Below are 12,920 nucleotides of genomic sequence, written 5' to 3' on the forward strand. Positions count from 1 at the left end.
AGAGGGTGTCTACCTGGAGTAGTGTCATGGCGAAATGAGGACTATGTCATTTGCATATAGTAGTATTTGCACCATCAAATCAGCTAATAGGGAGCCCTCTCCTCCTAGGCGATCAACAAAGGATGTGATCTCATCAATGTATAGCCCGAAGAGAGTCGGTGAGAGGGGGCAACCTTGCTTCACCCCTATGGTACTCTCAACCCAATCTGATAGCCCCCTAGGAACGCGGACTCGCCCTCTGACGGACTTGTATAGGCTCATCACTCCCTAGATCATGACCTCTGGGAGATGCAACTCCTATAGTCGCCTGATCAGGCGAGAGCGAGGGACTGTGTCAAAAGCCTTTCGAAAGTCCACAAAGCAAGTGTAGACCTTATGGCGTCTTGACTTCGCCTCCTTGATGATGGCTCTCAGGGTAAAAATATGGTCGAGTGTGGAGTGGTGTCTCCGGAAGCTTGCTTGTCCAAGAGCCCGCTGTCCATGATCTTGTGTATAACTACTGATCGCCCTCTCCAGTATCGATCCATAAATCTTAGCCAAAGTGTGACCATTCATGAGAGTGCGGTAGTTCCCAGTATCCATAGGGTCCCCTGCCTTATGTATCGGTACAATGGTGGTAGTGCTCCAAGTAGATGGGAACCCGTGACATACTGCATGGTTGAACAGCTGCGCTAGAACTAGGGCCAAACCTCCTGTCCATGTGCGAAGTGCTCTGTACGTAGCCCCTCATGGTTTGGTGCTCTCCGGTTGTGCAGATACCCATTGACAACAAATTGGGTCGCTGTACCCACTGAGGGGCCCCTCCCCCAATGAGGGGAGACTTTGCTTTATACTTAGAGAACTGAGAAATACAAATAACACTCTTCGAGAGAGCACGGAAATGCGCTTCTGAAGAGTACAGTGCACACATATAGCAGACCCAAAGACGTGAGAGGCAACGCCGTTTAATACCGAGACCTTGATGCTGTTCACACTGACAATGTAGGGCACTTCTACAAGGCAAGGAAGAGGCTTGTGCTGTCCACCGGGATGCAGGGTTACTCCGTGAGTGAGAGAGTGAAAGCTAGGAGTGATAGATCCTAAAAGAGAGCTGAGAGATGACTGAAATATAGCTAATCCTCCCCATCCTAAGTGCTGCCTTTGGGGGCCCCTTGTGGGGATCCTACCATGGCTAACACTTGCCCTAACTAAACCTAAAATGGACTTACACACTCTTCTGTCACTCGCCATCACTATATTTTGGCTATTCTTCGCAAGATATCCAAAGAATCTGTTGAAGTATTTTGACCAATGCTTTGCGTACAATTTTATCATGTTGAAGTGGCTTTTTAAGAGACATTGGTAAGTTGGATTGGCTGGATCTTGCCATTGATATGGCCAATCATGTTGTCTCCTCTGTCACTCGCCACCACTATATTTTGGCTATTCTTCACAAGATATCCAGCTTGTTGTTTCTTCCGAGTGGGATGCATGGTGTGAACATAACTCTGCAGGGGCTCAAAGACTTGACTCCATTGTTTTGGATGACATCTTTTGGGGTGTTGTTGCCCTATCACTTCTGTTACCAAGCCTATTCTCATGATGTTGAGACTTCTTGATGGGGTTAATTCTTGTATTGGGAAGGCATATGAAGGGTTGGATAGGATGATTGAGATAATTTAAAGTCAGGGTGCTTTGTATGTTTGGAGAAAGGAGGAGTTGAGGGCACTTGCAACCTCTCGGTGGATAGAATATCGTTCACCGTTGGAGGTTGCAGCCTTTGTTTGGATCCAGAATTTCAAGGGAAAGGTAAAGAAATTGATGCAAAGGTGCAAGGATGGAGTCTTGAGACGATTGGCTCAAATGCAGAAGATAGGAGGAAACTGCAAGAGGAGCTGTCATAATATAGGCAAAGAAAAGGGTTGTATGATTTGGAGGATGTACATAATGGTAGGTTTAAGATTTCCTCCATTCGTTGGTGGGAGGACTATGGGGCAGATGCTCCATTGTTGTAGTGTTTTGCCATTCGCATACTTAGCCAGTGTGCTAGCCCTTTGCCTACTTGTGGAGCAATTTTGGAAACATTCCATCTAAAAGGAGGAACATGCTTGGCGTTTAGAAGGCAAAGGATCTTGTATTCGTTAATGCAAACTTGCTTTTGCTTAAAAAGTTTAGGGCAGCGTGCACTCCTGAACCCTATATTGGATTTTGACTTGATGAGGACTTAGACAGTGATGCAGCAGAGGATGCTCCTGAGCATGAGGCAGGCCCAAGGCCATGCTGATGAGGCTCAGGAAGAGGAGAGAGAGGCCTGTATTACTACGCCACCTTCAGACCATTAGGGCTGACTGCGTGACTCTCTCTTTTTCTATATATCATGTACTTGACTCTTGAGTCAAATTTTCCTATTTTGTATTGAGGCAAGGTTGCATGCCTAAGGTATGGCCTCCTTTTCTTGGATTTTGCATATTATATGCTTTCTATTCTATAGTATTTTGGCATTTGCACTTCTATGGCACTATGCACATCGCGAATATCTTCATGAATGTACATTTCAGTTTCTAAAGCTGAAATGTAAAGTTTAAAGCTGCTGAAAGTGATTTTGTTTTCATAGTTTGGCATATTTCAATGTGATTTGATGACATGCCATATGACATGGCATTCCCATTCCCCTTCCACGTTCCCCCATTGCAAAATGTTCCCTTTCTGGGATCGGATGTTCCCAGAACGTTCCCATTCCGTGGTAACTATGATTTTCGCACTATGATCTGGACAATGCAGATTGCCACTTCATCTATCGCAATGGAGGCAGAGGAGGATCAAAGGATCTGTATGCTCGGATACATAGATGGTTTGCAAGCTTGGGACTACATATGGATAGACTACCACCATTTTAGCATAGCCTTGAGGTTCCATCCATTCTGCTCACATGTCATGAGATGAACCACGTCATTAGAGAGGATTTATTTAAGATGCAAAAATGATTTTTATTACCTGTGGGACGAGGGGGACAGATCACTTGTCCCAATATCATCGCAAAGCCTGGAAGCTCTGTTCTCATGTAATTTGAAAAATCAACCACTTCAACCCATACAGGGCAATGATGCTTGATGAGATTTCGATAGTCCTTATTAGGAGACCAAGGCATGATGTGCACCATTTGACGACCAAAAAATAAAGGGGACATTTCCAGCATCTTTTGTTTTGTCAAGGCATCCAAGAGGTGAACTTCATAAAATCCTCGGGAGGCAAAATAGACTCCTTCCACATAGCATCCACCTAGGAGGGAATTCACCCATTGTCCCACATCATTAGCCGAGGGTATTTTGCCTGGGAAAAGGATGATGACTGCAGTTTGAGAGAGCTTCTTCAGAGGATGCACAAGAGAAGGCAACTTCATTTTGTAAGTGAGTTCCGGAGCAGGTAGCATCCATTCTCTTCTACTTTGTTGAAATTCCTCACATGTCAAACACATAGGAAACATCTTCAGATGAAGGAGCTATGGGGGCAGAGTCTCCCTTGATTTTCTTTTAGGTTCTGGAGAGAGCGCTCTCTTGACATAATACTTATTTGTTTCTGCCATTGAAGCTAGTCGATTTAGTAGGAAGAGTCAAAGCAGAAAAAAGGCGGCAAGGCTATATCAGTAGGGCACGGAATTTTGATAGAAGGGCATGAGACCTGTTGCGACAGAAGACTTGCTGGAACATTGCCTTACACATGAGAGAACACAGGAACCTGTTGCGACAGAAAACTTGCAGGGATACTGCCTTACACTCAACTAGCTAATCCAACATAGTGGAAGGGTGGACGGGATCTGAGAGGAAACCCGTAGGGAGGCGCTTGGTGGCTTGAGAGGGCACACAGGATGGCGAAACAATGGCGAATTTTCAACAAGAAGAGGTAAGGGTTGCGATTAGGCTGCACACAGTCCAAAGGAAACGTGGAGCAGATCGTCTTGCTCACAGACACACAAATGGAGAGCTACAGGGAACACACACACACAAACGGGGAGCTGCAGGAATATGCCTGAGGAAATTGTTGTCCCATCGTAGAATGCAATCTCTGTGTCCAAATAGTCCATAGTACCCAAAAACGAGTCCAGTGAAAGAAAAGGATGAATGGAGACATCTGAGATGAGAAGCATCCAAACATCCAGAAGAGTTTCCTGAATCTGATAGAGGGAAACCGAAGCCGCAGCAAATGAGAAACATGAGTGATCAATAACCGAGAGTGCGGGCAAGACCATAACAAATGGGGAACTGTCTCACGGTGATGAGAGCAACGGGGGCAGGAAGGGGAAGCAATGCGACGTGCTACCAATTTCACCTCAATGGAAAAAGCTCCCACTATACATCTCCAAAAGAAAAGCCTCTGTTTCAATGGCAATTTGGCTTTCCAAATTTTCTTGAGTCGTGATTGCCACCAAGATAAAGGCCTATCCAAATTCCAAAGAGTGTTGGCATGCTTATCAATCCATGGCGGTGGAAGAAGAAATCTGTAAACCATCGAGGAGGCCAGATTATGCATTGAAAGTGAACAGGTAGCAGGGGATAAGGAAGTCAGATTCCAGTCTAGCAATCTGTCCTATACAAACAGTGGAGGAACAGGAACAAATGGCTGCAACATAGTTGTAAGTATTCTCCAAATGGGCCTATGATGCAGACCCAAGGGGAATGTCCTGCAAGCTTGTGGAAATGAAAGCACATAACCATGTTGATCCACAACATCTCCGACAAATCTTATGCCCAATTTCATAAGATTATATGCTTTAATAGGTGCCTGTAAAGCGAGAGGCGATTCAAACACCTTGCTCCAATGGATGCTTTCCAAGCGAAAAGAATTACCATGATGGGAAGAAGCACCTGTCCATTTAGCATAAAAGAGAATTCTCTTCCAATCATGAATAAAAGCAGTAGAAATAGGACAACCAGGAATTTTCCCCTGAAATGTGGTCATGACTGCTTCCCAGTGATCTGTAATCCAATGCCCATATGCATGGGACGTCATGTTTCCACACATAGCTGCTAACATAGTAGCCCATGGCTGTTTTTGCTGAAAAAAATCAGCAATCATAGTGCTCTTTCTTGCCAACATATGAAACTGAAGATTGAGAATATTCAGTCCCCCATGAGTCTTAGGAGAACAAACAGACTGCATGGGAAGTAGTCGTAAAGCCTTTTTGTGAGATTTACTTTTCCAAAATATCTCCATAGCCTGGGACATATAGGAAGCCAAATGCTTAAAAGACCAGGGAAGAAGAGGCAAATAAAATTGCACGTATGCCATAATGATAGACTGTACTATCCGAAGTCGAACATGTAGAGGCCAAGTGGACAAATGCCAGTATTCCAGCTTCTTGTTGATCTTTTGAAGCACCCATTTGAGCTGTTGTTGAGGGGTAATATTCCAGCCAATGGGATACCCTAAATGCCTCACAAGAGTATGGGAAGGGAGGATGTGGCCTGGCCAGAGAAGTGCATGCCAATCAGCTTCTTTCAATGCTAGAAGATTTGATTTCTGAAAGTTAATATGCAGTCCAACAGCTATGCCAAAATCATTCAGAGTATGCATCAAATGAGAGAGGTCACTTTGACAATTCCTGGGCATGAAATATGAATCATCGGCATATGCCTGTGCAAGAAACGGCTGTGCCCCTGGAATTTGCAAGCCATGAAGCTGCCCTGTATCTGCAAGATGGTCCATATGCAACAATAACGGATGAGTAGCAATGGCATACAGTAGCGAACTAAGAGGGCAACCCTGTCTCACTGAGCGGGTCATAGTCCATGCTCTTGACAACCCACCACCAAGCAAACACTGCGCAGTGGCATGAGAATAGAACCAGTAAATATGGACCAGCCGAGGGCCAAATCCCAACTTATGCATAGTCTGAGAAATAAAATCCCAATGGACAGTATCAAATGCTTTGGCAATGTCCACTTGCAGAATGAGAACATCTTGTTTAGAATATTTGGCATACTCAATTGCAAGCAAAGCATTGGAGATATTGTCAGTAATCTGTCTTCTGGGAACAAACCCATACTGCCTGGGATGAAGTCCTGCTTGCAAGATGAATCGAACCCTGAGGACAATCATTTTGGCAATGAGTTTGTAAATGACTGGCATAAGAGATATGGGTCGCCAATCAGCCATTGTCTCACACAACCTTTTTTTGGGGATCAATTTGACAAGGCCATGTTTCCAAGAAGGAGGAAGAGATTGTTCTGCCCAAGCATGATTGATCATAAGAAGCAGAGTGTTCTTGAGATCACCCCAAAATGCACGGAAAAATTCAACAGTCAATCCATCCCAACCAGGAGAGCTGCCTTTACGTAAATGACTCAAAGCATCATCCAGTTCATTAAGCATAAAGGGCTGCTCTAGTGCATGAGCCTGTTCCGGGGACAATATAGGCTGAACATGCATCAGAAATTGAGACCTAGCTGCATTCACTTGCATTGAATGATCAGGCTGAGGAGAAAAGAGATGCTGGAAATGACTAGAGCATTGCGATTCCAATTTTGATTTGGAGGTGGTCCAGGTGCCATCATCTTGCCTGATCTTGCAAATATCCTCCTTTTGCCTATCCGCATGCAGGCTTTTGAAGAAGGCTTTGGAGGAGCAGCCCTTATCCAAAAGGGGTTTCATGCGAGCTCGGATTTGCTACTTCTTTAATTTGCAAAGATCATTTTGATGATTGATGTGAACCGCATAAGCACAAGAATCCTGTTCAGAGGAGGTGAGCTGCCTATAAGAGCTGATTACATCCATTTGTTGCTTGTGAGATTGAGCCCATTTCAGCTTAAGCCTGAGGTTTCCCATGTAACTCCGTCCATAATCTTGAATAACAGCCTACAAACGATGGGCAAGACTGATCCAAGCGAAATCCATGTCCTCCTGAGCATGTAAGAGGAGGGGGCGGACAGCCACTCTCACCATGTTCTGAAATTGTTGATGAAGCAAATAAGCACTATTAACATGGAGTAGGCGACGACCAAAAAAAGGCATATCATCTGTCAAACGTGCTATAGATAATGTCAAGCATACTGGAAAGTGATCAGATAGCAAGAGGGAATGATCAACCCATAGTGCACATGTGAAACTAGCATACTGCTGAGCATGCAACAAATACCATCTGTCAAGTCGAGCCCAGTAATGAGTAAAGGCATTGTGACGGTATGTGTAACGCATATCTCTATCCCTTGTTGAGAGCCATAAATCTTCTGCATGCAAGAAAGAAAGCATATCTTCCCAAAGTCGAAGCTCAGTGGGGATCATGTGAGAACGATGAGTGGTGTTGTCTTGGATGGCAGGCGAGTTATTAAAGTCTCCACACAAAAAGGCATTAGACAGCCATGGATATTGTTTGAGGGAGGCCCACATTTGAGCTCTTGTCGCAGAAGTTTGAGAGGCATAGACAGATGCTATTTCATAAAGATCAGCATGACTGATGCATCTGATCACCATCCATCGAGCCTGGGGGTCATTGTAAGTAACCGTGGGCTGCATATCATGTTTCACCAGCATGCATACCCCCGAAAAGTGCATTGTACCAGCATAAAAGATGTCATAACCAGCAAAGTGGCCTTGCTAGCCAGCCAAGAAGTGTTGGTTGTGTTCCTGTAAAGAAATTACATCGGGGTGCATTCTATGTACATAGTGCCAAAAAAGTCTCCACTTATTGACATTGCAAAGACCTTGAACATTGTATGTAATGCAAGTAATTGAAGTAGACATGGAAGGTATGTACAGCCGAACCAAAAAGCATAGTGAAGGTGTAAGTTGTTAGGCCTCAGCCATGACATCGACGTCCACCTGGCCTTCTGGATCAGTAGCTCTATAATCCTCATCATTGTCACATACAGGGATGCCCCTCTTGAGCACATCAACCCACAGTTGAGAAGTGAGGCTATTAGCAGGGGTAGAGGCCTGACCAGGGGTGGAAGTAGAGGCATCCTAATGGCGAGATTGTAACGGTCGTGGCTTGAGCGCAAATACCTTTTTGGGTTGCTGCTAGGCACCCTGGGGAGAGGCATGAGATTCTGAAATTTTGCCCTTTCCCTTATCCTTTTGCTTGGCTGGAACCTGAACTACATTTTCTTTGGGAGGGGCAGATTTAGATGCCATATCCCCCAACTTGCTAGGCATAGCCTTAGGCCCCGGACCATAAGTTGGAGGGGAAGTATTTTCTGGAGCAATAGCTGTAGGTGGGAGCTGATGCAGGACTGGAGGACACTGTGAAGCTAGGTGGCCAAACTTATGACATGTGAAACAAGCACCTGCAAATACTCCCCATTTCAAGTCAAAATATTTTTCGCCCAAGGGAACATCCTCCACCTCTACCGCAATGGAAGGAGGGGTTGGGTGATCTGTATCCCAAAGAACACAAAACCGATTTCGATTACCCGAAGGACGGGGTGGGCATACAACTTGTCCCAAAGTAGCTGCTAGACTTGGTAACTCAGCCCTCATATAGTCCGGAAAATCCACTACCTCAACCCATACAGGGCAGTGATGTCGAATGAGACCGTGATAATCCTTATTTGGCGACCATGGCATGACATGGACCATTTGTCTACCATAGAATAGAGGGGACATCTCCAATATCTGCTGACGATATGAGGCATCCAAAAAGTGCACTTCATAAAAACCTCGAGGAGCAAAGTATACTCCTTCAACAAAGCAACCTCCCAACAAAGCCTGAACCCACTGAGCTACATCATTTGCTGAAGGTAGCTTCCCTGGGAAGAAAATGATAACTGCTTGCTGAGAAAACTTTCGGAGAGGAGCGACCAATGAGGGCAGCTTCAGCTTATATTTAAGGGCCGGGGGAGGTTTGGCCCACTCCTTTCGGCTGTGATGAAATTCATCCTTGAGCATGTCGAAAACATAGTGAGCATCTACAGAGGCTGAAGTAGAGAAATCAACTTGCTGTCTTTTGGAGTCCCGGGACAGGTCCTTTCGGGAATAGCTTTTAAGATGGTCCTCCATGGAGGTAAGCAGGGCAAGATCGATGAAGTGGCAGAAAAAACCAGCTGTACAGCAGGGTTTGTACAGGGCAAATAGCAGGGGAAAAATACAGGGCAAACAGTACGGACAAGGTGAAACTGTAGTGACTGTACGGATAAACGAGACTGTACGGGATGCTGACAGGGCACGCGGAGGCTGTACGGAGGGAGACGAATTGGACGGAGATGCTGACGGGGCGCGGGGGGGCTAGACTGTACGGAAAAAGGCGGGGGTGTATGGACGTACGGAGGGGGGCTTTAGAAGGGAACAGCAATGGCGATGCACACACACACAACTGGAACGGGATTGCGTAGGAAGAGGCGGGCCTGTTCGTACGGCCGTACGGCACTTGTACGGCGACCGTACAGGTGCACGGACAGGTGGGGGAGCTGTACGGGACCTCCTCTGTCTCACGACCTCCTCTCTCTCACGCTCTCACACACACTTTTTTTTTTTGTGAAACCAAGATACTTATATTATGAAACATTCATTTACATCCGGGCAGTGCTCAAAAGAGAGCCGAAGCCCTATCCATTAGAAGCAGTAAAAGAAAAGTTGAATACAAGAAACATCCAAATCTTCCTCATGTAAGGCATCATATAAAGACTGCCGCAATGAGGCTCTGAAGAACTCATAAGGATGCTGAAGGGGAGAATTCAGATATGCTTTATTGCGCTGCAGCCAGAGGGTCTATAAGGCCCAGTATCTGATCCAGTGGAAGAAGAGAGAATACTGTGACAAAGAAGCTGATAGTTTGCCATACATCCAGAAAAACCTGTAGAACCTGTGTGCTGGAAATCTGAGAGATAAGAAATAGGAGATTCTCTCTAGAAGGTCTCTGGAATATGAACAAAACCACAATAAATGCGGAATACTCTCAGATGTATGGTGACATCTTGGACAAAGAGGTGAAGCTATCCGTCTTTGAGCCAATTTCACTCCCACTAGAAGAATACCAACAATACATTTCCATAGAAAGAGTCATTGCTTCAATGGCATTTTCAACTTCCATATCAATTGCAATTTTCCTTTCCACGAGGCTGATGATTTGTTCAGATGCCATAGAGAATTAGCATGATGGGCAATCGAGGGAGGAGGTAATATCAATCGGTAAGCCTGTATAGAAGTCAATAACTGCAAAGGCCTAGAGGATATGCTTGGACTTGAAGACTGAAGGTGCCAATCTTGAAGCCTGTCTCTGACATTCAATGTCGGAATCGGAACCAGAGGGAGTAGGAGATCAGCAATAGCTTTCCAAATAGGTCTATGATGCATCCCCAGATTGTATTGTCGACATGCTACTGGAAATGTGAGAATATTTCCTTGCATATCTACCACGTCATCAATGAACCGGATACCCAATTTCATAAGATTGTAAGCTCTGATGGGTTGTTGAACAGCAAGGGGAGAGGAAAACACAGCACTCCAATGAATACTTTCCATTCTGAGTGAAGAAGCTATAGAAGCAGGATGAGGAGACCATTTGATGTGAGAGAGTACTTGCTTCCAGTCCTGAATCAAGGAATTAGAAAATGGACAACCAGGGATTTTACCTTGAAATTTTTCAAGTACTACTTCCGATGGATCAACTAGCCAATGTCCATAAGCATTTGTGCTCATCTGACCACACAAAATTGCCAGCATGATAGACCAAGGCTGCTCTTGTTGAAAAAATGTCTTGAGCATAGTGATCTTTCTTGCCAACACATGATATTTGATGTTTATTATATTCAAACCACCATGCATTCTTGGTGAGCAAAGCAAGTCCATTTTGAGCAACCGTAAAGCTTTTTTATGAAGCTTAGTTTTCCAAAAAATCTCCATGGCTTGAGACATAAAAGATATGAGATCTCGAGATGACCAATGTAATAGAGGAAGGTAGAACTGGACATAAGCTAGAACAATAGACTGGACAATTCGAAGCCGTACATGCAGAGGCCAAGTGGAGATCTTCCAATATTCTAATTTGTCCTGAATTTTGTTTGATACCCACGACATTTGTTGCTTATTGCTGATTTTCCAGCCAATAGGATAGCCCAAATGTCTTACTATGTTTTCCGGATAAATAATCTGGCTTGGCCACAGGATAGCATGCCAGTCACAATGCTTGAGAGGCAAGAGTTTTGATCTCTGAAAATTTATTTTTAAGACCAGCTGCCAACCCAAAATCTGAAAGGGTATCCATCAAGAGGCGAATCTCCAATGGACTGTTCTTTGGCATGAAGAATGAATCATCTGCATAGGCCTGTGCAATGAAGGGTCGTGCACCAGAAATCTGAAGCCCCTCTAGCTGTCCAGCATCAACCATGTGATCCATATAAAGAAGCAAAGGATGGGAAGCGATGGCATAAAGCAAAGCACTGAGAGGGCATCCCTGTCGAACTGAACGTTCGAGAGTCCAAGACTCAGACAAATGATTCCCTATAAAGCATTGTGCAGTGGAATTTGAGTAAAGCCAATATATGACATTAACTAGCTTTGGCCCAAAACGAAGTTTTAACATGATTTGAGAGACATAATCCCACTGTACTGTATCAAATGCCTTCGCCACATCCACCTGCATGACCAACACATCTTGATCTGAATATTTTGCATATTCCATTGCGACACGCTCTCACACACACTTTTTTTTTTTTTTTTTTGGTAAAATCCATTGTATTTATATGCTCATGAATTTACAATATGGGAAGTCTCCCACACACTAGCAAAAAACTCCGAAAGAGAGCCCGATAGAAGAACTCAAAAACAAGTAGAGAACACTTCAAGGCAAGTAGCATCCAAATCCCTTGCAGCAAGACTGCCATGTAAAGACTGCTTAAGGGACATTCTGAAGAAAATATATGCCTGAGGAAACTGTTGACCCATCCTAGAATGCAGTCTCTGTGTCCAGATGGTCCATAATACCCAAAAGCGAGTCCAATGAAAGAAAAGGAGTAGTGGAGACATCTGAGATGAGCAGCATCCAAACATCCAGAAAAGTTTCCCAAATCTGATAGAAGGGAACCGAAGCCGCAGTAAATGAGAAACATGAGTGATCAATGTGCGAGAGTGCGGGCAAAACCATAATAAGTGAGGAACTGTCTCGCGGCACGCTCTCACACACACACACACACACACATACACATACACATACACATTTTTTGGTGAAATCCATTTGTCATTATATTACAAAGGACAGTCCCAAAGAAAGGGACAACTGCCTACAAACATCAGAAGATGTCATTAGATGACAAGAGATGCTTGGGATAACTGATATATAGCCAGAGGGGGATCACCAAAGACCTGATGATTGCAGTCCTTCCATAGGATCCAAAGTGCCTAGTAATGAAGCCAACAAAAAAAAAAAGATCATAGCCTTGCCTCATAGGATGAAAACCAAACAGCCAGAAGTTCTTGCCAAAGGAAGCATTGGGAAAACAAGCGTGGAGTTGTTGCTGTACAAGAAGCATGGAATCATGAGACTTTGGGCAATGCCAAAACAGATAAGACATAGACTCCTGAATAGACAAACATCGTCTGGGCATCGTACACACACACACACACACTCTCTCTCTCTCTCTCTTTCTCTTTCTCTCTCTCTTTTCCCTCCCAAAGAGACACATGCACACTTTTTTTTTGTGTAAAAGAATTTTGCATTAAGAGCGCATTTACATTCATGGCTATCCCAGAGTGGGACACACACACATACACACGGGCACGCACCTATGCACGCACACATACATAGAGTTTTACTTCTTTCTTTTTGTCATCGTTAAAAACAATATGTCAAACGATTGGATTTATTATAGACAGAAGGAGGTATGCTTTTATTTTTCTCATTTGCTTCATTTAATGCTTGTGTATGGTATAATTGGCCATATTGTTAGGTCGATGACATTGAAGAATGTAAGGAATTATCTTGATGCATCTCTTGTTTTTTGTTTTGATACTAT

General features: G+C 44.3%; 1 protein-coding gene across 4 annotated transcripts in view; it reads left to right on the plus strand.

Annotated features, from left to right (window-relative positions):
- LOC147895580 (Protein kinase superfamily protein) overlaps positions 1 to 12,920 on the plus strand; it is a 92,984-nt gene that overhangs the window by 15,534 nt on the left and 64,530 nt on the right. The window lies entirely within an intron of this gene.

Source organism: Dipteris shenzhenensis, chromosome 13, assembly GCF_047967505.1.
Source record: "Dipteris shenzhenensis isolate YYH24624 ecotype China chromosome 13, Dip_SZ_1.0, whole genome shotgun sequence".
Taxonomy (NCBI): Eukaryota; Viridiplantae; Streptophyta; class Polypodiopsida; order Gleicheniales; family Dipteridaceae; genus Dipteris; species Dipteris shenzhenensis.